Here is a 25,670-nt window from a genome sequence, read left to right on the forward strand (position 1 = left end):
ACCACAAAACTCACTGAGATGAGAGAGAGAGAGAGAGAGAGAGGGAGAGACAGAGGGATGGAGTTTAACGCCCACTCGACACAAACTATGTCATTTCGGGACTAACATATGGTTTAATTTTAATTTCAATATTTCGCTTGCACGTAGGGGTCTTTAGCAGTGGGAGAAAACCGGAGGACCCGGAGAAAACCCACGAGGTTGGACAGGCGACTCTATTCCTTGTCACGTACAACCGGGGATTCGAAACCACACCAGTTGACTCAATGACAGGTCTTATGTTACAGCGCACCATTCGGCAATCCCCCCCCCCCCCTAAAGGGATAACAACGGGACGACTTAATTTTTTTTCTTCTACAATTGTAAAAATACTTCTTTTTTTAAATATAAATGAGTTCATAAAATGAGTAAAAGGCACCAATTCTGTCTAGACGCGGTTGTGTTACTACGTCAGATTTAAACCATGTACATGTTATCGCGCGGCCCGATGTGACGTCACACATAGTCCTGTACTGCACGTGAACTGAAATGAAATGGGTTTAACGTTTTATTGCTCTACTCCGACTGGACTAATGTTGACCGGCATACGCCATACAGTGTGCTACGTGGAAACTTTTGCCCGGGCAGCGGCACTACGGCCTATTCTTATATCGAATTCCATCTACCAAGGGATCTTTTACGTGCACGCCAATGTGTTCACGGGGCCTCTGTTTTTCGTATCATCCCAAAGGTAAGACAACTGTCCTCGTCAGGCCCTCCGTCCTGCATCACTGACAAGGAAAACCACGCCGGAAAATCCAGATGAACTGTCTCGGCCAACAAAACCAGGATAAAACCCGCATCCTCCAAGGTAGCGCCCCTCCCCCCCCCCCCCCAACACCCACCCCCTAATACACGTTAACTTAAAGGTTAGTCATCTTGTACAGAGTTACGACAAGTCTTTCGTGAAACATTTCGACAGTGTGAAGGATTACAGATTCAGACATTTACAGCGATTTAGATCTATTTAACATGGCTACCTGCACATTTACTCAAGGTCACGATATGTAAACAGAGTTAGGGCACGCGATTGTTGCCGGGGAAATCTGCAGATGACTATGTGAAATAGATCAAACCACGTACACCGAACGATTACAGATATACACCATTTCCCACCATCTAATCTGATATCTTATATCTTGTATTATGCCTGTTTATATCTTGTCTATGGCTGGGTAGAATTTTAAGTTTTGTTCTAGGAAGGACGTGGGCGGGGTTCTCTCCAAAGAACATATCGGTTCTATAGCACATGGGTGAGTCGATTTGACGTAAATCTGTCCCCACTGTTTGCTTAGAACCAACCAGTAACGAGGGATGGTCGATGGCACATATGCTCGAACACTGTGCGCCGGATTGGATGGGAATAAGCGAGGGACAGCGGGAAGACAGGGCAAAATGACGTCTTTAGGACAATAAGAACATTTTGTTTAAAACAATATTTTATTAAGATTTGTATCTGAATATTGGTTCAGAGCAACGGGGGGTGGGGGGACAGGAAGTATACTCAGGGATGCTGCAAAATTGACGGACACGCGCAAGCGAATTATTGAAAAAAAAAATTGTACCGTGTGTTAGTCCCGAAATGACCTAGTTTGTGTCGAGTGGACGTTAAACCCCATTTCTCCCCCCCCCCCTCCCTGTACAGTTCCGGCAAACCCCGGCAGACTCCGGTAGCCTACACCCAACCTCGGCTATATGACGTTAGCTACACCTATACAATTTTGATGCGGCTCCCTCATACTTATTAGGAAGACTTGGCACTTTAGAAAGAAGTTCTCAGGGTAGAGTCGTTCGACGTCTGTGCTGAGTTTTCGTTGCTAAGTAGTGATCTGTTAAAAAAAAATCGGATAAGAGAGCGAGAGAGAGAGAGAGAGAGAGATGGGAGTTAACGTCCACTCGGCACAGACTAGGCCATTTCGGGACTAACATGGTTTAATTTTATTTCAACAATTCGCTTGCACATAAGAGTCTTTAGCAGTGGGAGGAAAACGGAGAACCCGGAGAAAACTCACGAGGTTGAACAGGCGGCCCTACTCCTTGTCACGTAAAACCGGGGATTCGAAACAACGCCAGTTGACTCAATGACAGGCCTTATGATATAGTGCGCACGTGCTAACCATTCGGCCATCCAACCCCCCAAAATCGGATAAACTTGAAATTGGAAGTATATAACACACAATATACAGTTTCTTGAGATAAACCACTCTTCACTGGCGTCTACGTGGGGCACCGCCATACAGCCAAGGTTAGTTGTAGGGTACCGGAATCTGCCGAGTTTTGTCGAATGCATTTCCAGGCCTGTAGTGACCTTTGCTTGATCATATTGCGGGACATTATCTTTCTAAAGAAAAAAAAACTGAGGCAGAATGCATAACAGCGTTGATATATAGTTACTTCACTTTCCGTCATAGCAACAATAGAAAATCAAACTATGAAATATTCACACAAGCGTGGGTTGTATTCGTATATGATATTTACCATGAATCTTTTAGGATAATAAAACATAGTAACAATACAAATTCAAGACATATAATATTCATATCAGCGTGTTTTGTATATTGATCGTTTATCGCTAAAATTTAATCATGCCGAAGGTAGTGAAACGTTTTGAAATTTTATCGCTAATGTTTAATCATGCTGAATGTTGTGAAACTGATTGACATTTTAAAATAACTGAGTATAAAGGAGGTTATGATGATTAAAGATGCATTTTTTAACAGCTGGGGGGGGGGGGAAATGGCCGAATGGTTAGCACGTGGGAGTTGTATCATAAGATCGGTCATTGAGTCAACTGGCGTGGTTTCGATTCCCCGGTTGTACGTGACAAGGAGTATGGTTTTCCCTGGGTCCTCTGGTTTCGTCGCTCTACTAAAGACCCGTACGCGCAATTAAACCATGTGTTAAACCCCATCACTCTCTCTGTCTCTCTCTCTCTCTGTCTCTCTCTCTCTCTCTCTCTCGCTCTGGTCTATTCGAGACTTTCTCATTTTTGAATTAAATTTTTAAATGGCAAACCGTTCTAATGTATAGTTTTAACTATACATTAGAACGGTTTGCCATTTAAAAATCCTCGAGTATCCGATGCCATGGTCTTGTCTAATTAATGGTTTATATAACATTTCAGACCTAACGAAAGACTTGCAAAGGGCAGATGTAGCCCTTGTATAATTTATGTTTATAATATTATTGCATGAACTGTCAGCTCTTTATCTAAATCTTACGTATATGCATCTTTTACTTTCTCTGATTGATCACCATGATATGCTATATACAAGATACCTTTACACCATCACGTTATACATCAATAGATATATTTGAATTTTAATAATTCAGAGACCACAAAGCGAAAGAGAATGTAATGTATACATATAAAAAATAAAGGAACAGGCAATTCGATACATCCGTCGCCTTCCAATAGTTTTTATATAAAATAAAAATGCATAGCCTTCGATCACGGCAAATGCCCCAGTAGTCAGCTAATGTTCTTGGTTTATGTGATTCAACATGTAAGAAATACTAGTATTTATTTAATTTTATTATTCTTTGGGTAAGAGGGAGGAAGGTGGGGGGGGGGCATTGTTAACGCATGCATTTTAGATCATAAGTTCTGTCATTGAGTCAAGTGGCGTGGTTTCGATTCCCCGCTCGTACGTGACAAGGAATGGGGTGGCCATCTAACCTCGTTCTCTGGTTTCCTCCCAAATCTAAAGACCTTATGTACAAGCGAATTATAGTTTGTGTCGAGTGGGCGTAAAATTTCATTTATCTTTCTCTCTCTCTTCTCTCTATCTCTCGACTGTTTTGACAATAATTGGCTTTGGTAGTTTATTCTATACAAAAGGTCTAGCATAGGACAAAGCACGTTTCCCAAGTTGTAAGTTAATATTTGGAGATTTTAGAAGATGTACTGTCTGAAAACTAAAATTTCTACTGTTAGTGCAGGTCTTTACAATATTTTTAAAAATAGAATATGTGAATTAATTATATTCATTTAATTAAATTTCATTTTCTTTGAGTATGGTGACGGTCGTGGTGTTGTCAGTTGCTCTGCTGATAGTGGTTGTAGTTGTAGTGCAAGAGATGAGTGGGGTGTCAATATTATATAAATAATATTCGTTGATTTTTGTCTTGGTGGCGGGCAATATTTTCATTTCTTATGTTTATTACATTAAAACATATATTTCTTTGAGTTAAACGTAATTGAAATGGGTTTTAATGCCCGACTGGGCTAATGAAGACAGGCATACGTCATATTGTGTCCGGGACCTGTGCTACGGCCTACTCTTATATCCAATTCCAACTGCCAAGGACTTTTTTACGTCTCTTCCGAATGAGTCTACGTTGTCGAAGGCCCTCTGTCCTGCACCAGTGACAAGAGGGGACCAACCACGCCGGTGAATTTCGGTGGATTTTCAGTATGATGTAAAGGGAAAGGTCATTTACAAGTTGGTACCAAAAGACCTAAAGGAATTTGTGGTGGTTCTTTCAGTATTTTGACTAGACTAATACTCAAATAGACTATCGCGAGACTAGATTCAAACATATTGCTGTATAGAAATCTTCCATGTGAGCCATTGCGGGTCATCCTAAGTGACACAGGCTTCTCTAAAATTGGAAACAAACCAAGGGAGACAATCTGCGAAAACGGGATATTTCTCCAAACAGTGCTGTGACGTAGGAACAAGTCTGACGTCATTTCGAACAGGTTATCCAGTGGCATATTGTTATCTGCACCGTAATTAATTACAGATTGGGGAAGACATGCTGTGTTTATCATCTGATGGTTCTTATGCGTGATGCAGAGCCAGAGCCACGGTGGCTCAGTGAGTGAGACGTTGTCTCTCTAAACTGGAGAGAAAGAGAGAGAAATGGGGTTTAACGTCCACTCGACACAAACTAGGTCATTTCGGGACTAACATATGGTTTAATTTTATTTCAAGAATTCGCTTGCGCGTAGGGGTCTTTAGCAGTGGGAGGAAACCGGAGGACCCGGAGAAACCCCACTAGGTTGGACAGGCGACCCTACTCCTTGCCACGTTCAACCGGGGATTCGAAACCACGCCAGTCGACTCAATGACAGACTTTATGATACAGCGCGCGCACGCTAACCATTCAGCCATCCACCCCCACCCCCCTCCTCTAAACTGGAGGTCCTGTGTTCGATCCCAGTGCTGGCCAAGAAAGTTCATCGGGATTTTCCGGCGTGTCCCCCCCCCCCCCCTGTAGGACATCCATGGGACAACGTATAGTCGTTAGGATAGGACGAAAACCCGAGATCCCGTGTACACATTGGCGTGCATATAAAAGATACGTTGTCAGTTGGAACTCGAGTACGCCATAGCGCCGCTGCCCAGGCAAAATATTTCTCAGAGCACATTCATTACGTATGTCCGTCTTCATTAACCCAGTCGGAGCAGAAAAGTTTGACGTTTAACACCATTTCATTTCATATTTAATTTGATTTAATGGTAACACCATAATATAATATAATAGATGTATGTAAACACTAAGTAATAAATCTTAGAACCGTTCTGTTCAATAATAATTAAATAACTCAAATCCACAGAAAATGGTGTTTAACTCCACATCTAATAAAACATCCTAGAAATAATAAACATGAAATAATCACAATTTATCATCCCACGTGTCAGGAACAAGTCGCATTATTTAATCTTTTCACAGTAGTTTCACTTCCATCAAATTAAACGTCATGACAATAAAACAAAAAGTTGCATTTTCTCACCCCATCCATTATACACTGTTCATATGGAAACCTGAAAACAGACCAAATTATTCATTATTTTTTTTTAAATTCATATTTTTAATTCTACAAAAAATAACTTGAGCTGTTATTTGTATTTACGAGTTTCATATGTTGCTGGTGGTGTGATGTTTATTTGAGTTTCGCTGACATATCAGTTATCCGATGGTTCTTCTTTACTGTCAAAATGAAATAGGGTTTAACGTCTTACTGTTCTGCTCCGAACTGGGCTAATGAAGACAAGCATACGCCATACAGTGAGCTATGAGGACATTTTGCCCTGACAGTGAGCTATGAGGACATTTTGCCCTGACAGTGAGCTATGAGGACATTTTGCCCTGACAGTGAGCTATGAGAACATTTTGCCCTGACAGACGAGCTATGGCTTACTCTGTCAAAGGTTCATTTTCGTGCACGCCAATCTGGATACGGGAACGACTATACGTTGTCCCTTGCCACGCCCTCCGTTCTGCACCACTGACAAGGCGGGGGGGGGGGGGGTCACACCGGAAAATCCCGATGGACGTTCTTGGGTGAAACCGTTCAAAATAATGTTCGACGGAAAATCTAAGCACAGGCTTTGTAAAAGTATGGTGATTTTTTCGCCCAGCGTTAAAACAACCCCTTTAAAATAACACAGAGAGAGAGAGAGAGAGAGAGAGAGAGAGAGGCAGAGAGAGTTTAACATCCACTCGACACCAACTAGGTCATTTTGGAACTAATATATGGTTCAATTTTATTTCAATCATTTGCTTGCGCGTAGGGGTCTTTAGCAGTGGGGGGGGGGGGGCAGGAGGACCCGGAGAAAACCCACGACGCTGGACAGGCGATCCTACTCCTTGTCACGTACAACCGGGGAATCGAAACCACGCCAGTTGACTCAATGACAGACCTTATTATACAGCACGCACGCTAACCATTCGGCCATCCAACACCCTTGGCAAGTAAAGTAAAATTTTGAACTATGAAAAACGAAATAAAATATGTTTTAATCCGATTGAGATGTAACACATGTCACACAATGGTTTAAATATCAAAGCTGAATCTTACCATTTGACAGTTTCACCACGGAATCAACCAATTCTGATCACAGTTGATTTTGTAATTCGACTTTTACCGGGAGAAACGAAGGGTCTAAACGCCATTTTCATAAAAGCTGACGACGGTAATTTTCCAATTCTGTAAAAGCTTCTACGCTTTTGAGTATGTACCTCTGCATCAGAATCCGCCATCTTTCTGATATTATCAGTGCTCCGTCCTATCCTTAAAAACGAAAACGCATCCTTTCCGCCCCTGGGACGAGCTTGGGGTACCTTTTGACACCCATTTGTTGATAGACACTGTCGTCTGTAACTCTCCAGTAGATCTGCATCTATATAATCTTCGAGATCAAAACCTGGTCCTAATATTTGTCTTAGAGACGATAAATAATTGATGAGATCCTCGAATTGCTCCTGGTTATCGACGATGTTTCTGGCAACCTGCTGTGATTGGGTAAATGGAATGGAGGTGGCGGCTATTAATAGAAACACTACGATGACGTCATTAAGGCCCACGTGGTGAATAATGGAGTTCGTCATTCTGAAACAGATGTAAAATATAATAATAATAAGTATAAAAGCTGGTAGTTACTTTTTGAACTCCTCAATTGAGAAGTGGTATGAGGTGGTCTAGAAAGAGTAAACATAGTATGTGAACTCATCAGGCGAGGAGTGGTATGAGATGTTCTAGAAAGAGTAAACATACCATGTGAACTCATCAGATGAGGAGTGATATCAGTTGTTCTAGGAAGAGTAAACATACCCTGTTAGAAGCAATCTAATTAAAATACAGATCTTTTTTTCGTTTCGTTTTTTATACTTTCGATGGCCTACACTACATGAAGATCTGACAAGTAATAGTGGGAGTTCACGTTCTATGACGTCAGGTACCAAGCAAGCGACATTTGACCCGATAACGTCAGTTATTCGATTAACCAATTAGCGACCGCCATGCTTTTTAAAATCTACTTTTGATTTGTTTTGATTTCTATCGCTGGTAATGTCTATCCACAGTTCCGCGCAAAAAAAAGGCAAACGCTCGATTCGACAGACCATTTGATTGGCTGACCCCTCATTTCAAGTAGAACACGAGTTAAATAACCAGTTATTACGTTTCTAGTGTAAGGAAAGATTTGTAATATAAGAATCTTCAATGAAAAAAATGAAATTAAACAGTTAGAAGGTTTAATGGATCCATGTGATTTAAAGCGTCGACACATGGATCCAAAATTTTCACAGTCTACAACAGAATACAATACAGAACAGCTGTATTAATCCGCAAAAAAAATAGTACCTAAAATTCATGTACATTATATAGGTTTAAACGTCAAATGAGGTCAAATGAACAGAGACGTCTTTAATATATACTAAATATTCGTATCATCCCAAATCGACAATAAAACAGTGAGAAAAAGGAAAATCTAAGTAATGGCAATCTAATTAACATAAAATTTACGACATAATCGATTCTTCAATGTTTTGATGGTGATCATGAAGAAAATACATCTGTTCTCAGGAATCCGATAAGATTTTCAAAAAAAAGATCACTAGAATTATAGATTGTTATTCCACAAAGTCGAAAGGTATGTTAGATTTTTCATTCAGTCAAGTTAGAGCGAGTTTATTGCCGTCCTTTGAGCTCCAAACCCGATAGAAATGAAGGCGGAAGTGGCCATAATAGTTTTGGAGATCACTACGTGATGGCGCTCCTGCGTCGCGACAAACGGGGCCGATTTGTCAAGACTTCCAGATCCAAGTGTAGTAAAGACAAGTAAAAACGAAATTTTGAACTATAAAAAACGAAACGAAATTGGATCTGTGTTTTAATCAGATTGTGTGTTAGAAGTTATCCGTTCTCCTCAGACGAGATCCTATACTTTCAACAAGAAAATGATATTTTTGTCAATGTCTCAACTGACACTAGTGAATTATAGAAGTTATAGGTGTATTCTTTAATAGGGTATCATGTTATAAGTGTATTCTATAATAGGGTATCATGTTATAAGTGTATTCTATAATAGGGTATCATGTTATAAGTGTATTCTATAATAGGGTATCATGTTATAAGTGTATTCTATAATAGGGTATCATGTTATAAGTGTATTCTATAATAGGGTATCATGTTATAAGTGTATTCTATAATAGGGTATCATGTTATAAGTGTATTCTATAATAGGGTATCATGTTATAAGTGTATTCTATAATAGGGTATCATGTTATAAGTGTATTCTATAATAGGGTATCATGTTATAAGTGTATTCTATAATAGGGTAGTACTATGTCATGTATTTTAACTTCATGATTTAAAGGATCATTAGGTAAGATTAGAAACAGAGTTGACACATCTCGCTATAATAGAATAAAAGGTAATGAAAGCAGAATATGCTGAAAATTTCAGTCAAATTGCTTCACTCTGAACCGAGATATTAGCTTCTGAATTTTAGACTGGCCTCGATCATGATTACTAAAGTCGGTAGGATAAAAAAAATAAGTCTCGATTATCCATTTTTACGTTTAATTATTTTTAAAAAAATGTATCCCAATCCGCTAACTATCGCAGGCTAGCGATGGCATCGAGAGAGTTGATTATGGTCTGGATAAGTTAATTAATGCCTAATTAATAATTTAGATAACATTTCAGGCCTAAAGAAATTAATGTATGTTTTAAAAAAATGAAATTGTCGCTTTAACTGCTGTCGACCCTGATGTTGTTTCATGACCTGTAATTGACTGTTGCACGTCAATCTTTCTTAATGAGATAATCAAACAATATTTTAACAAATTGATTGAAACAGATTTCTGTATGTATATTTTGATTAAGAGATGGATATTGATGGATATTTAATCAGAAACTAACACATCTACTATTTATATATAAATCACGGTATGATTATATGTACACATGTGTAGGTAGATTTCATTTATATTCATCTTCTCTAAAAACATGCTCGATTTCTGGTTCGGGGAAACGAATAAATGAAATGAAATGGGGTTTAACGTCCTACTGTTCTGCTCCTATACTGGGCCAATGAAGACGGGCATACGCCATACAGTGTGCTATGAGGGAAATTTTGCCTGGGCAGCGGCACTATCGCCTACTCTTATATCGAATTCCAACTGCCAAGGGATCTTTTACGTGCATTCCAATGTTTACACGGGACCTCGGTTTTTCGTCTCATCCGAAGGACTAGACAGCTGTCCTTGCCAGGCCCTCCGTCCTGCATCACTGACAAGGGGAAACCACGTCGGAAAATCTGGATGAACTTTCTCGGCCAATGCAGGGATCGAACACCCGACCTCCAGGCTAGCGAGCCACCTGTCCACCGTGGCTCATTGGGAACGAATAAAGAGAGGGAGAGAGAGAGAGAGAGAGAGAGGGGGGGGGGGTTTAACATCCACTCGATCTCGACACACACACTAGGTCATTTCGGGTCTGACATACGGTTCAATTTTATTTCAATAATTAGCTCGTGCGTAGGGGTATTTAGCAGTGGGGGGAAACCGGAGAAGCGGAGAAAACCTACGAAAATGGACCGGCGACCCTACTCCTCGTCACATACAACCGGGGAATCGAAACCACGTCTTTTAGCAGTGGGAGGAAACCGGAGGACCCGGAGAAAACCCACGAGGTTGGACAGGCGACCCTACTTCTTGTCACATACGAACAAAATAAATAGCAGTCATGTCGGAATAGATTTCCGTAGTAGTAATGTCGGAAAAGATTTCCGTAGCAGTAATGGCGGAATAGATTTCCGTAGCAGTAATGGCGGAACAGATTTCCGTAGCAGTAATATTAAAATAGATTTCCGTAGCAGTAATGTCGGAATAGATTTCCGTAGAAGTAATGTCGAAATAGATTTTCATAGCAGTAATGGCGGAATAGATTTGCATAGCAGTAATAAATTTCCGTAGCAGTAATGGCGGACAAGATTTCCGTAGAAGTAATGTCGATACAGATTTTCATAGCAGTAATGTCGGAATAGATTTCCGTAGCAATAATGGCGGAACATAATACCGTGACAGTAATGCAGAATAAAGTTCCGTAGTAGTAATGGCGGAATAGATTTCCCTAGCAGTAATACAGGAATAGATTTTCATATTTCATAGCAGTAATGTCGGAATAGATTTCCGTAGCAATAATGGCGGAACATAATACCGTGACAGTAATGCAGAATAAATTTCCGTAGTAGTAATGGCGGAATAGATTTCCCTAGCAGTAATACAGGAATAGATTTTCATATTTCATAGCAGTAATGTCCAAAAAGATTTTCTAGTTTTCATTCCGGTAGACTTTTAACCATTAATGGCGTTCAAGGAGAACAATAACCTACAATAGATATTCTGCACTTCATGTCCGATGTTTAAATCATTTCAGAATAAAATGACAAAAGATGGTTAATTGACATTTTGACAAATGGCAATAGCTTGACTGAAATTATAGTAAGTGTTGGGGAACCACGCTACACGCAAAACAAAATCGACAAGACCAACCTCCGGACGACACCAGCTTACATAAACAACACATATCAAATCAATGGAGTCCGCAGCCAGTTGTAATCGCCCACTTCACTGTACAGTCCCGCGCCTATAGTGGTACAGTCTTCAAGTCAATGATGCCAGGGACCAGTCGTAGGCGTCAACTGTGCTGTACAGTCCCGGGTCTATAGTGATACAGTCTTCAAGTCAATGATGCCAGGGACCAGTCGTAGGCGTCAACTGTGCTGTACAGTCCCGGGTCTATAGTGATACAGTCTTCAAGTCAATGATGCCAGGGACCAGTCGTAGGCGTCAACTGTGCTGTACAGTCCCGGGTCTATAGTGATACAGTCTTCAAGTCAATGATGCCAGGGACCAGTCGTAGGCGTCAACTGTGCTGTACAGTCCCGGGTCTATAGTGATACAGTCTTCAAGTCAATGATGCCAGGGACCAGTCGTAGGCGTCAACTGTGCTGTACAGTCCCGGGTCTATAGTGATACAGTCTTCAAGTCAATGATGCCAGGGACCAGTCGTAGGCGTCAACTGTGCTGTACAGTCCCGGGTCTATAGTGATACAGTCTTCAAGTCAATGATGCCAGGGACCAGTCGTAGGCGTCAACTGTGCTGTACAGTCCCGGGTCTATAGTGATACAGTCTTCAAGTCAATGATGCCAGGGACCAGTCGTAGGCGTCAACTGTGCTGTACAGTCCCGGGTCTATAGTGATACAGTCTTCAAGTCAATGATGCCAGGGACCAGTCGTAGGCGTCAACTGTGCTGTACAGTCCCGGGTCTATAGTGATACAGTCTTCAAGTCAATGATGCCAGGGACCAGTCGTAGGCGTCAACTGTGCTGTACAGTCCCGCGCCTGTAATGATACAGTCTTCCCTCAAAATAAACAAAAAAGGGTGATGTGTTTAGATATACATAAATTATTAACCCTAATGCATTGTGAAAGAAAATCGGCGTGCTAAAAATACAATTATATATGTATATATATTTATAGGTCCTATAGTAAAATGATTCAGCGAAAAAACATCAATTTGATTTTGATTGTCATCATATAAATAGATTGTTTGTTGATCGTGGTAATTATACTGGAGGTTAATACGACGTCAGATTTAGTAGTGTATACGTCACGTCACGCATGTCTATTGGGATCCGGGAAAAGATCTATTCAATAGCTTTAGTTGATAAAGGCGGACATTATCCGCACGTAATTATTTCATGAATTATCAAAAATAAAAAAACAAACCCTGTAAATAATCGCTTTTACTGTTGTTTTTTGGGGGGTGGACCCCGTCTTCATTAGCCCAGCCGGAGCAGAACAGTATGACATCAATCCTATTTCATTTTATTTTTGGGAGATGATTTCACATTTAGCCCCGTATTAAAATTGTCAGGGTCGGATTGGGAAGCTCTGGCGCTTTGGACCAACTTGTTTCGTTGGGCTCCGATCTCGGTGACGAATACGTGACATTACCAGAAAACGAAACTAGTTTGATTCATTATTCCTACACCCATAGATCCAATCTGTTTCACAGAGAATTACGAGTAGTAATATCTCTGTCAAAGATGACTGCCTTAACACGTGCCGTCACAACACGTGGGGTCAATCATTGGCTGAATGGCGCGTGCATTGTTTACATAAGACGTTAATGCTTCGGGCGGAATGCTGCCTTTTACTCATTTTAATACCCATTTACACCAAACAGGAAATAATGTTTACCTACAAATACGTCAAACGCCTTTATTTATTTTTCCAATACATAAAAAAATGTTTTAGAATTCAATTTGTCGTAGGAAAAAAGTTAATATTTGTGGCTCATTAAGTCGCATCGATGATATCCGTATCAGTGATTGTAGAGGCCTAGCGAATATTCACTGCTGATCAATGTGCCATAGATCATGTTTCTCCTAGTATTAAGGCCGTTATATTTTTCAATGGATGCGAAGATAAATTTTAGTAATTTTGAAAAAAATATATGTCAAATTCTGTTTTTTCAATCGGGGTCGATAGGCACCTGGCTCTTCACGTCCCTCTGACCAACTCTGCCCGTCATATAGTTCTAAACAAATAATGTATGATTTGATTTATTATGTTGTGCCAAATAAATCTATCTATCGACTGACAGGAAGGTTGAGACGGACAATGTTGATGCAAGGGGCCCAGGTGACATGTTCAGCCAATGTCCCCATATACTGAAATACAAATTACATTTGTGTGTGCGACGGACAATGGCCAGAATGTGCCCGTATATCACTGTTGATACAAGGCCCAAGTGACATTATGTTACAGGGTGAGAGAGTTCAAGTTAAACAATAATTGTCCGATTGCTGACCGCTGGGCCACCAACATCAATATGATTATAGGGAAATAATCTACCAATGACAGCTAATTCATTGTGTAGTTCTTTATTTTATATAGTTAATATCAATAATATATGTACATGCATGCTTTAATTAACTTCTTAAGATATCTAAGTTTGGTATAAATTAGCTGAGGTGTTTAAGACAAATCAGTAGGAGAGTAGAGCTTAGTAGCTAACCAGAGAAGGGTCTCTCTATTTTCTAGTATTGTAATACTGTTGCTAGAATAAATTAATGTTCAATCCAGATCCTGTTTTACTTGAAATTATGTTATAATTATCAGCCAATGTCCCAACGCAAGCTTAATCTGGCCCACATTTCCACTGATGGCTTCCAGATTAGATTTCAAAGCGGGATTAATATTTCCATAATATTCAGAATTAATTAATGTCTCTGTTTAATGTATTTCACTATAAGAATTTAGGAAGTAAAAAACAAAAATCGGAAATTGCAACACGGGCCACAGGAACCTTTTTAGCATACTCAAGACCAATACGCTAACCACATATCACGAACCCTAATGACTCAAATTCTGTCACCAGTAACCTCCCTTGGTCAGACTTAAAAGAGCCAAACACGACTTATTGGTCAATTTAAATCAACATCGACGTTGTTATCTTACCGTGACAATTGGCACACAAATTGTGTGTCAGATATCTTTCAAGCGCCAGTTGTAATGAAGCGATTCGATGAACGAGGCTAAATATACCCCATATAAGAGAATGCTACCGGTGTAGATTGGATGAACAGACGCCCAAAGACCGCCATTCAATTCAGAATCTTCGCGTACTTCGCCGAACATAAAAGTTTAGAAATTGCAGTAAAAACGGAATTGATTGAATGTAAATCCGTTTATATACATTCGTATTACATTATTATATGTGTTGCGACCCATTTGTGTCCATTTCTAGGCGCCAAAGAATAGCGATTTAGCTCCTTTAACATAAACTTTTTTTTTTTTGCTCTGTTTTTGTGATGAGTGGAATATGTGCTCTAACTGTATTCAATATGCCTCGATTCTATTGTATACTAAAACGTTTTAATTTTGACTTACAGCATTTAGTGGCTAAGTGGGTAAGACGCTGGCTCGCTATCCTGGAAGTCGAGTGTTCGATCCCTGCATTGGCCGAGAGGGAAATTTTGCCCGGGCAGCGGCACTATCGCCTACTCTTATATCGAATTCCATTTGCCAGGGGATCTTTTACGTGCATTCCAATATATACACGGGACCTCGGTTTTTCGTCCCATCCGAACGACTAGACAGCTTTCCTTGTCAGCCCCTCCGTCCTGCATCACTGACAAGGAAGAAGCAAGCCGGAAAATCTGGATGAACTTTCTCGACCAATGCAGGGATCGAACACCCGACCTCCAGGCTAGCGAGCTAGCGTCTTACCCACTTAGCCACGTGATCCCCCAAATAACAATAACAATAACAATAAGAGTTGTAGAAACGTCGTGCTTTTGGAATAAAACCAGTGATTGTTTTCCAAATTGTGTTGTGTTAATGTGTGTCCCAATCGCTAAATACCACTTAAATATCATAGTGTATGATAGATATGTCATGGTTCAGATATACGTCAAATCGATTCTAGCACAGAACCAATAATTTCCCCCGGCGCTAACCCCCTAAAGTGCCCTAAGGTAGGTCGGCCTACCCTCCTTCAGCGGCACGCCTCTGCAACCTATTCCACGTTTTGTAAACAAAAAACTGAAGATTATCTAGCGCTGTCCAATATCGGGCATGATAGATCACGAAGATAGATAAACACAAAAAATAATCTACTGTCTTTTTGACTGAGGAACTGGTCCACAAGCCCACTCTCCTCCTTCTCCTCGCCCCTCCCCTCCTCCTCCACCTTGCCCCTCCTTCTTGCCCCTCCTCCCCGCCCCCTCAGAGGAATTATAATTGAACTCTCTGGCTTATAACACTTTAACATTTAAATGTTTGATTTTTATTCATATAACGTGAAATATCTGACGTCAAATTAATTAAGTGACATATCACTAATTATTCTAGTTTCCCCACGTGAAATATCAAAATAGCTGAGTACATAATAAATTGCTGACAATATATTTATCACGGCCATAAAGGTATTATTGTATCCCGTATTGTCTATATTCCCTAGTAAACTACACGGACTGTCACATCGTTACAATCGAATTTGTCAAGTTGCGAATTTGTATCAATAATTGAGTTGATAGAACGCGACAGGCTTTCAATACTGTTTGTTCAGTTTACATTAATATGGCATGTCATTTTTCATTGAAATGACTGTAAACACTTTCACGTCATGTTGTAAAAACTTGCTAATCGAAATATAATACCGGCGTTTTGTTTTACACACATAACACAATAAAAACAAAATCATTGATTCTGTATTCACTGAAAAAATAATGAAAATGAAACGATGTTTAACTTCCTACTGTTCTGCTCCGACTGGGCTAATGAAGACGGACATACGCCATACAGTGTGGTATAAGGGGAACTTTTCCCGGGCAGCGGCAGTGTGGGATCTTGAACGTGCACGCCAATGACTACACTGGACCCCACTGACAAGGGGAAACCACGCCGAAAAATCCACATGAACTTTCGAGGTCAATGCAGGGATCGAAAATGAGTTGTTTTTGGTCAAAAATGAGTTGTTTTTGTTTAATGAAATTGTTTTGTTTAAAGAAGGTGTTTCAATTTAATAAAATTGTTTCAATTTAATAAAATTGTTTCAATTTAATAAAATTATTTTTGTTCAAATTTGATGAAATTGTTTAAATTTGATGAAATTGTTTTTGTTCAATGAAATTAATTTTGTTCAATGAAATTAATTTTGTTCAATGAAATTGTTTTTGATCAATGAAATTAAAAGAAAAAGGTTTTTGTTCAAAGAAGCTGTGCAAATGTTTTTCTTCAATAAAACTGTTATTCCTCAACAAAATCGTAATTCTTCAGTGAAATTCTTTTATTTTATGTTTTTCTTAAAATTATATTAGTAAATCGTTTTGTTTTTTATGGCCTTCCTCGAGTATTCGACTAATTTAATATTCTGCCATCGCTGACGTCCTTTAGTGGTGTATGTGTAAACAGAAAAATCAACTTAACATTTAGAATTCAACTTATTAACCCAACTTGTACTTATACTGTCCATTCAATAACTTTAAATTCAACTTAATATTTTGAAATTCACCGTAATAACTTAAAATCCAACTTAGTGACATAAAATACAACATAAGGTCTGCCATTGAGTGGAGTGGTTTAGATTCCCCGCTTGTACGTGACAATGCCAAAGACACGTACGCATAAGCGAATTGTTGAAATAGAACTGAACCATATGTTAGTCCCGAAACGACCTAGTTTATGTTGATTGCTCTCTCTCTCTCTCTCTCTCTCTCTCTCTCTCTCTCTCATAGTGTAATTCAATATTCAATTTCGTATGACTAATGAGGCTGTCATAATACGTTTGTAATAAAATAATATGTTATATAAAATATTATTTAGACATTTATTAACTCATAACCAACACTCTAGAACATCGAATATTAAATGGAGAACGCCGTGAAAATCCACGAGGTTTGACAGGCGACCCTACTCCTTGGGATCGATACAGCACCAAATGACTCAATCATAGACCTTATGATCTAAAGCGCACACGATAGACCAGGTACAATTATAAACACTCATATTGCACGTGTACATTGATTATCTATTTCTAAAATGTAAATACATGTATCTATATCTGACAGGGAGAGGAAAAAAAAGATAGACCATTTGAACCCCACCCCACCAGGCAATATCTTCTAAATTCTTGAACGTCTTTCGATATTTGCATAACATCATGCGCAACCAATAACCTTTTTACAATTTGCATAATGTCATGCGCAACCAATAGGCTTCTTACAATTTGCATAATGCCATGCGCAATCACTAGCCTGTATTTAGTATGTAACCTTGCTGTGATATTTTTATATGTAAAAATCACACTTTTTCAGCTATTTAAGTCAACATTTTTATACTTTTTAAAATGAGATTATTTTTTGTTGTCGTCTTGATCTGGGATAGGACGGAAGAAGAGATCTTTTTATATATCAATTTACAAATTATTTTTAAGAGCGATTTAAAGCGTTTGTTATAAATCCGGGATCCGCGAACGCATGGGTGATTTAGACTATTACACAAGTAATAATAACTGATATAGGACTTGAAATTCTGATACCAGTCGATAATTCTAGTGTAGAGTTTCATGATATAAATAAAATGTGATTTAATATTATACTATTCTGCTTCATTACGTAAAATGATAAGGATGTGGATATCAGTTAGCTACCCCAATAACTCGCATGCGGATAGAGTCCCCTGTAGTGCACGAAAACTAGAGAACCTTCGGAAAACCGGACAAGAAAAGGCAGACGACAAACGTGGAATAGAACGTACCCACGTAAGACTACTGCGACACCCACCACCGCGTGAAAACCACGGGTGCTTAACGTCCTACTGGGCTAATAACAATGGACATACGCCATACAGTGTGCTATGAGGAAGAGTTTTTCCCGGACATATCAAATTCCCACTGCTAAGGGTTCTTAACGTGCAAACCACTTTGTACACGGGTCCTCGGTTTATCGTGCCAGCCGAACGACCATACGTTTTCCCTCGCCGGGACCACTGTCCCGCACGACTAACGGGGAGGGGGGGGGGACCATGTCGGAAAATCCTAATGAACTTTCTCGACGAACAGGTTAGCGAGCCAACGCCTTACTCACTGAGCCGCAGCGGCTCCTTCAAAAATCAAGAAGGTTAAGCCATATTACATTTCTTCTCTTCTTGGTTTTTCTTTCAATGAATACAGAAACACGGTGGCTAATGGCTAAGTGGGTAAGACGCTGGCGCGCTAGCCTGGAGGTCACGTGTTCAATACCTACATTGTCCGAGAAAGTTTATTGGGATTTTCCAAAGCGGTTTCCCCTTGTCAGTGATGCATGTAAAAGACTCCTTGGTAGTTCGAATTCGGTTTAAGAGTAGGCCGTAGCGCCGCTGTCAGGGCAAAATTTCCCTCAAAGCGTATGCCCGCATTCATTAGCCCAGTCGGAGCAGAACGGTAGGACGTTAACCCCCATTTTATTTCATTTTCATTCAGTGAATACAGATCCAATGATCTGAAGGGAAGCCGATTTCAATAACCATAGCACATACATAGCACAGACATAAACATGGATATATAAGACATATTTTCAATAAAAATAGCTTAAATAATTTGTGTTGTTCATATTTTGTTAGCATTAATGTGAGTATAATCAAAATTTATGCTTGGTCACCGTTTTCAAGTTTCAGATTTTTTCTGAGATATTTTGGTGATCTAGAGATTGCCGGACTTGTGGTTTCCGTCCCTAGCGTGAGCGTATGCAACTTGGAGATAGGGGCCAATTTTACTAACGTCTTACTAACTGAACCACCACGACTCCCTAAAAAGACAATCGGCCACCGACCAGTCGTAGTTTCAAGGACCCGGGGTATCCAACCCCTATTAGTGTCAGCAAGCAATATATTGGACATTTAACATGCGGTTATTAGTACTAGCTATATTTATAGAACGAATTGACTGAAAAACCAGGGTCCTTATTCACGAAAACTTAAACTAAGTTACAACCGAAATTTTAAGAAATACTGCAACTTCATTGGATATATGCAAATTGATTTTACTGGTCAGCCAATCGAATTGCAGTATTTCTTAAAATTTCGATTGTATCTTAGTTTAGGTTTTCGTGAATAAGGGCCCCGCCATTGGAACTACATTTAAATTCCCGGATTACCAACGGCGTTGCCCATGACGACGTCTTCGAGGAATGTTTTATCATACAAAGCTTTCAAAGTCTGAATCTGTTTTTCTTTCTACTTTATCCGATTTTCTTTAAAAAAGGACAACTTTACAATGAAAATTCTACACACTCTTCGAACGATGCAATTATGAGAACTTCTTTCTAAAAGCGGCAAGTTTTGCAAAAAGTAAACCGGTAGCCGCATCGCAATTGTATAGGTGTAGATACCGGCTTTAACCGAGGCTAGATGTAGAGTACCGGAATCTGCCGAGGCTAGATGTAGAGTACCGGAATCAGCCGAGGCTAGATGTAGAGTACCGGAATCAGCCGAGGCTAGATGTAGAGTACCGGAATCTGCCGAGGCTACATGTAGAGTACCGGGATCAGCCGAGGTATGCCGAGTGGGTTCACATCTGAACGGCCCGAGACACTACCCTCGTCCGTCCACGATCAGTGTGACATGTATAGCACTAATATTTGCTACTCCAACCGGTGCTACCCCTGACAAGTATTACAACCGCAGTTGCCAGTTTCACATGTACAAACCCTGAGTGACAAATCGACTGGGCTAATTAAGACTAGCAATTCACCGGATTTAATATAGAAATTTCACTGAATTATCGAGAATTCTGTATATTAATAATTATTGACAGTCAGTTATAGAAATTTCTTTTCTTTATAAAATAATCGATGAAGCAAATTACGAAAATTATTGAAAGATGCATTATGTAAGATTTAAATAAAGAGATAAGACAGTTCTCGCTATACTAATTTTAAAAAATAGATAATGATAAGGGAATGAGACGTGCAGGTCAATTACTTCATTCTGGGGCGAGTTATTGCCGTTTGATTGTTATTTCTACACTTCTTACGATAAAAAAACAAAGTCTCGATTATCCATTTCTTAGTTACATTATTAATTTTCAATCATGTTTAAATCCGTTGAAAATCAAAACCATCCGATGTTCTGGAGAGTTGATTATTGGCTTGGCATGTGGATGAATGTCTAAATAATGTTTTATATAACATTTGAGACCAAACGAAAGACCTTCAGATCTGGCTCTTACATAATGCATCTTTAAAATCTAAAATCAATCCATCTGATTTAAACAAAATAAACACTATAAAATTATACCTTTCTTGTGATCAGCCTTGGTGGTCCAGTATATTAATTGTAGTTCTGTTCTTGTGTTGGAATTCAGAGACGATATTTGCGTTGTGTATGTTACACTGAAGGCTGCTGTACAAGTAACGATGTTCGACACTGTCTAATAACTTTATGAAGCGCTCATCCGCCTCAACACAAAACACACCTTTCACACACCGCGTATCCGCTATACGCCTGCTGTCATATGTCATTGTTCCTATCTATTTCTAGTATTTGTTGACTAAACAAGCCCTGCAATAAAATGAGATTAGATTTATCGTCACTGTAAATTATTCATTTGGTAATGATTAACAAATTTACACAGGGGTATTAACTATGTAGCGATTTCGTTCTGGATGCACGGTGATCAAACTCCTCATTAACAGGTTGCAGTTTATCATTTTTAAATATGTTTGATTCTAGAATTTTAAAGAGAGGCGATATTTGATTTGGCACGCGACATTCGTGTCCATGATTGGAGAATTCTCGTACATGTAGTTGCGGTTTCTGATTTTTAATACCATTCACTTCAGGGTGCTAGCCTAGAGGTCGGGTGTTCGATCCTTGCATTGGCCGAGAAGTTCATCTGGATTTTCCGACGTGGTTGCAGAACGGAGGGCCTGACTAGGACAGCTGTCTAGTCCTTCGGGTGAGACAAAAACCGAGGTCCCGTGTATACATTGGAATGCACGTAAAAGATCCCTTGGCATTTGGAATTCGATATAAGAGTAGGCGACAGTGCCGCTGCACGGGCAAAATTTCCCTCATAGCACACTGTATGGCGTATGGCCGTCTTCATTAGCCCAGTATAGTAGCAGAACAGTAGGACGTTAAACTCCGTTTCAATTTCAATTTCACTTTAGGGGTTTGACGAGAGGCGCTCGGATCAGTGATTTTCACTACAAAGTTCACTCGAGTGTGTTAAAATCAGCCCGTGTTCATAATTCGAGACATTTGTGTTGATCCACGACGGGGATTTGGACGTTTTAAGACCCTGTATTCTAATAGTCATATATATTTAGAGATATGAGGTTGAACGTTCACTTAACATATGTCGGGACTAACATATGGTTCAAATTTATTTCAATAATTCATTGCGCTTAGGGGTCTTTAGCAATGAGTGGGTAACCGGACTTCTCGGACTATAGCAATGGGCAGGCGACTCTATGCCAGCTCCTTGTCATGTATAAGCATGGGACTAGTCCACTGGACTCAATGACCTAACTTATGATCTAAAACACGCGATAGAGCATTCGACACCCCCCCCCCGCCCCAAGAACTGACTACACCCCTGGGACTAACATTAACCCTGTTGAAACCCATTTTATACGTCATCACACGTGGGCGTTATGTACTAAAAATGGCGTTAATACCGTCTCCGATACCACTGATTTCAGGAATAATTGAATTAAATGATGTATTTTTTTATTTACCAGCCATTGAAGTGATGTCATAATGGTGGATGAGTGTTAAACTTGAAAAGGATAATATTGTTTTATAGGTAGTAACAGGATACGCTCTCTATTTTTTAAAAAATCTCAATGGAAATTATTTCTATAAAAGCGTTCCATTAACAGGTATTGTTTAAATAATATTTAAACCAACACCAAACACCTCGTTCCATCCTTGTAATTATTGGAACGCCAATAATATAAACCCTTAACGATTCCATTAGGTGTAGTACACTATATGGCGTATGCTTATCTTCATTATCCCGGTTGGGGCAGAACAGTAGGACGTTAAACCCCATTTCATATTATTTATTAAAGTACGAGTATAGTCCTAAGATTATTCAAATCGACCAATTCTAACTTAAGTCATGGACATTTAAAGTTTAAATTCGTTTATTCATTTTACCCGACCGCCATCTTTAGGTATCTCAGAGCGATAAAGAAATAATAATTCAGGTATCGTTTTCCGCCGATTAGTTATGCCTACATATTTTAAAACAACATTCTTGTTACAGCTCGTCTTGTTATTGTTGGTGTTCGTGGGAGCTAATTCATGCACGATAGACTTGAAACTTGGCATGCTTGTTCCTCGGACAACTGTGCATCATTTGGCGCATTTCGATGGTTGATAATACGTTATAATTCCAAGATGGACGAGATGACGTCATTGTCAATTCCTTGTCCATGCCGTCTTCATTAGACCAGTATGACGTGAACCCCGATTCATTTCATTTCCCTGGCCCATAATTATGTGATAAGATGGGAACTACGGTGGCTCAGTGAGTAGGACGTTAGCGGCCGAGAGAAAATTTATCGGGATTCTCGGACGTGGTTCACCATATCAATCGTGTAGGACGGGGCGGTTGACAAGGAACACTGTATAGTCGTTCGGATGGGACGAAAATCGAGTTTCCGTGTACACATTGGCGTGCACGTAAAATAACCCTTGACATTTGGAATTCGATATAAGAGTAGGCCATAGCGCCTCTCTCCGGGCAAAATGTCCCTCATAGCACACTATATGGCGTATGCCCGTCTTCATTAGCCCAGTCGGAGCAGAACAGTAGGACGTTAAAACCTATTTCATTTTCATTAGGTGTTGAGATACATGTGAATGACATTGTTGTTCTTCATAGTGTTTAACGTCCGCTTCCACCGAATGTGATATCGCAGACAAGTCTTATTTTTCATTTTTATTTTCTTAGCGCAGGCGCAGGGGTCGTTCCTGTGTGAGGAAACCGGAGTACACGGAGTAAACCCACGAGGTTGAGAAGGCGCCCCTATCTCCGCGGTGTGAATGACGTGGCTGGTATCAACTTTAAGTATGATATATTGTTTTACCAGTTGATTAAATAAGTTATGTAATATGAAACGAACATGTCAACTCTATTACAATACACATTAAATAATTTGTTCTCTGTACATGTTTACTGGTCACCAGGGAATACCAGATAACTTCAAACTCAAAATATGAACAAAAACACGTGTAAATTATTTTATTAGAGTATTTTATGGTGTTGATATTGAATCGATATGACATATCAAGTTTTTCCATAAACTAGGAAAATGTTGTTATAATTTTCGTAGCATGTTGTTTAAATAAATAAGTTTTCATCTTCATATACGATCATCTGTAAATAAGAATTAGCCTACAAATAAAGTCGGAACCAATGAAAACAAATGGCTTTCAGAAATGAAACTGACTCGTTGTTCGTTATTCTTGGGGAAGTTGGATGGCCGAATGGTTAGCCTGTGCGTGATGTCATAAGGTCTGTCATTGAGTCGACTGACGTGGTTTCGATTCACCGGTTGTACGTGACAAGGAATTGGGTCGCCTGTCCAACCTCGTGGGGTTCGGTCTCTCTCTCTTTCTCTCTCTCTCTCTCTCTCTCTCGTTATTCTTGACTAACGAGCAACGAACCACAAAGTTGGGAAAAATAGACTGCCGCGGAAATGCAGTCTTGCAGTATTTCGGACACCGATCGTCGAGATAAATGGAGGTGACCATCGTAAAAAGCGGTTCTCAACTGGTTCACTTTTATTGTTTATAGTAGGTTTACAGCAGGGTCGGTTCAGTAAGTAATCACACTGACTCCAACATGATGCTAGACTGACAGCGAATGTATTGTTCAGTAAGTAATCACTCTGACTCCAACATGATGCAAGACTGACAGGGAATACTGGATTTAATAACCGTAAAGTCATTGATTACCGAAACATCACATAATTTGGGGGCGCGCGGGGTCGGGTGAAACAGATTTGGCGTAGCACACCGGAATGTCACAGAAATAGAGACGTTAAACCAATTTCACTGAAATAGATGGTAGCTATCCAGCGTCTTACATACTTACCTTTTAACAGTGGAGACGATAAACATTTTACCAATCTGATTAAAACACAGATCTTAATTCGTTTCGTTTTTTATAGTTCAAAATTTCGTTTTACTTGTCTTTACTACACTAGGATCTAGAAGAGTTGTTATACTACCGGCGTTTTGGTTGAAGTGAGGGATTAGTCAATGAAACGGTCTGTTACGGTGTGTTCTTGGCGAACGATGTACGGAAATGTGGGTAAACCACTAGAAACGTCAACGCTGATTGAGTAATCAATGTCTGACGTCATAGGTCAAAAGCCGCTCGGGACGTCCAGTACAACCGGTCAAATCTTCATGTAGTGTAGGCAATCGAAAGTATAAAAAAACGAAACGAAATATAGATCTCTATTTTAATCCGATTGACATTTCACCAAACTATTGCACTCAGTGTGGCTCTGTAGCAGTGGAGACGATAAACATTTCATCAAACTATTCCACCCAGTGTGACTCTGTAGCAGTGGAGACGATAAAAATTTCACCAAACCATCCTAACAAGGCGATGAGTATAAAGCCCTAAATTCTAACTGGTAATATCATATCTCTTGCGCCTGGCTGAATGATGTCTGAGTACGAATTTAACTACACCGGATATTACTGGCATGTTCCGATTAATCTTTTAAATCAAGGCCAATAACTCTTCACCTTTTCAAATAGCTAAGTTCTTAGTAAATTTCAGGCCCGAAGAGGGACAGCTGCCCCCCCCCCCCCCCTGGAGCAAATCGGGCACCCAATGGGTGCCTTTACCTAATGGGGAAAGAATCGGTTACCCCAATGGGCGCTTCCGGCACCCTTTCCATTGTGTGCAATACGAAACCAACGACCATCGTGTCCCTCTGGCACCCCCCCCCCCCCTTCAGATGCTACGGGTAATTCAGAGCGTAAAGGGGATAACAAGCAGAAACCTATAGTTGCAGATGTGACTGAAAACAAAGGATAAGAAGCAGACATACTATTGAAGCTGCAGGCCCTCTCGTCCCAGGGGGTGGAGGTAACCGAAATGTTAGCACGTGCGCGCTGTATCATAAGGCCTGTCATTGAGTCAACTGGCGTGGTTTCGAATTCCCGGTTCTACGTGGCAAGGAGTGGGGTCGCCTGTCCAACCTCGTGGGTGTTCTCCGGGTCCTAGGGTTCCTCCCACTGCTAAAGACCCGTACGCGCAAGCGAATTATTGAAATAAAATTAAACCATATGTTAGTCCTGAAATGACCT

The 25,670-nt window shown here is 40.0% G+C and overlaps 1 long non-coding RNA gene across 1 annotated transcript; it reads right to left on the minus strand.

Moving 5' to 3' along the window:
- Nucleotides 1-3,553: 3,553 nt before the first annotated feature.
- Nucleotides 3,554-20,830, minus strand: LOC126825342 (uncharacterized). The gene is made up of 3 exons (XR_007681906.2): nucleotides 20,625-20,830; nucleotides 6,848-7,378; nucleotides 3,554-5,810 (listed from the first exon to the last, which is right to left on the minus strand). It is a non-coding gene; the product is annotated as an uncharacterized LOC126825342 (long non-coding RNA).
- Between the last annotated feature and the right edge of the window lie 4,840 nt (nucleotides 20,831-25,670).

The sequence above is a fragment of the Patella vulgata genome, chromosome 6 (assembly GCF_932274485.2).
Source record: "Patella vulgata chromosome 6, xgPatVulg1.2, whole genome shotgun sequence".
NCBI lineage: Eukaryota > Metazoa > Mollusca > Gastropoda > Patellidae > Patella > Patella vulgata.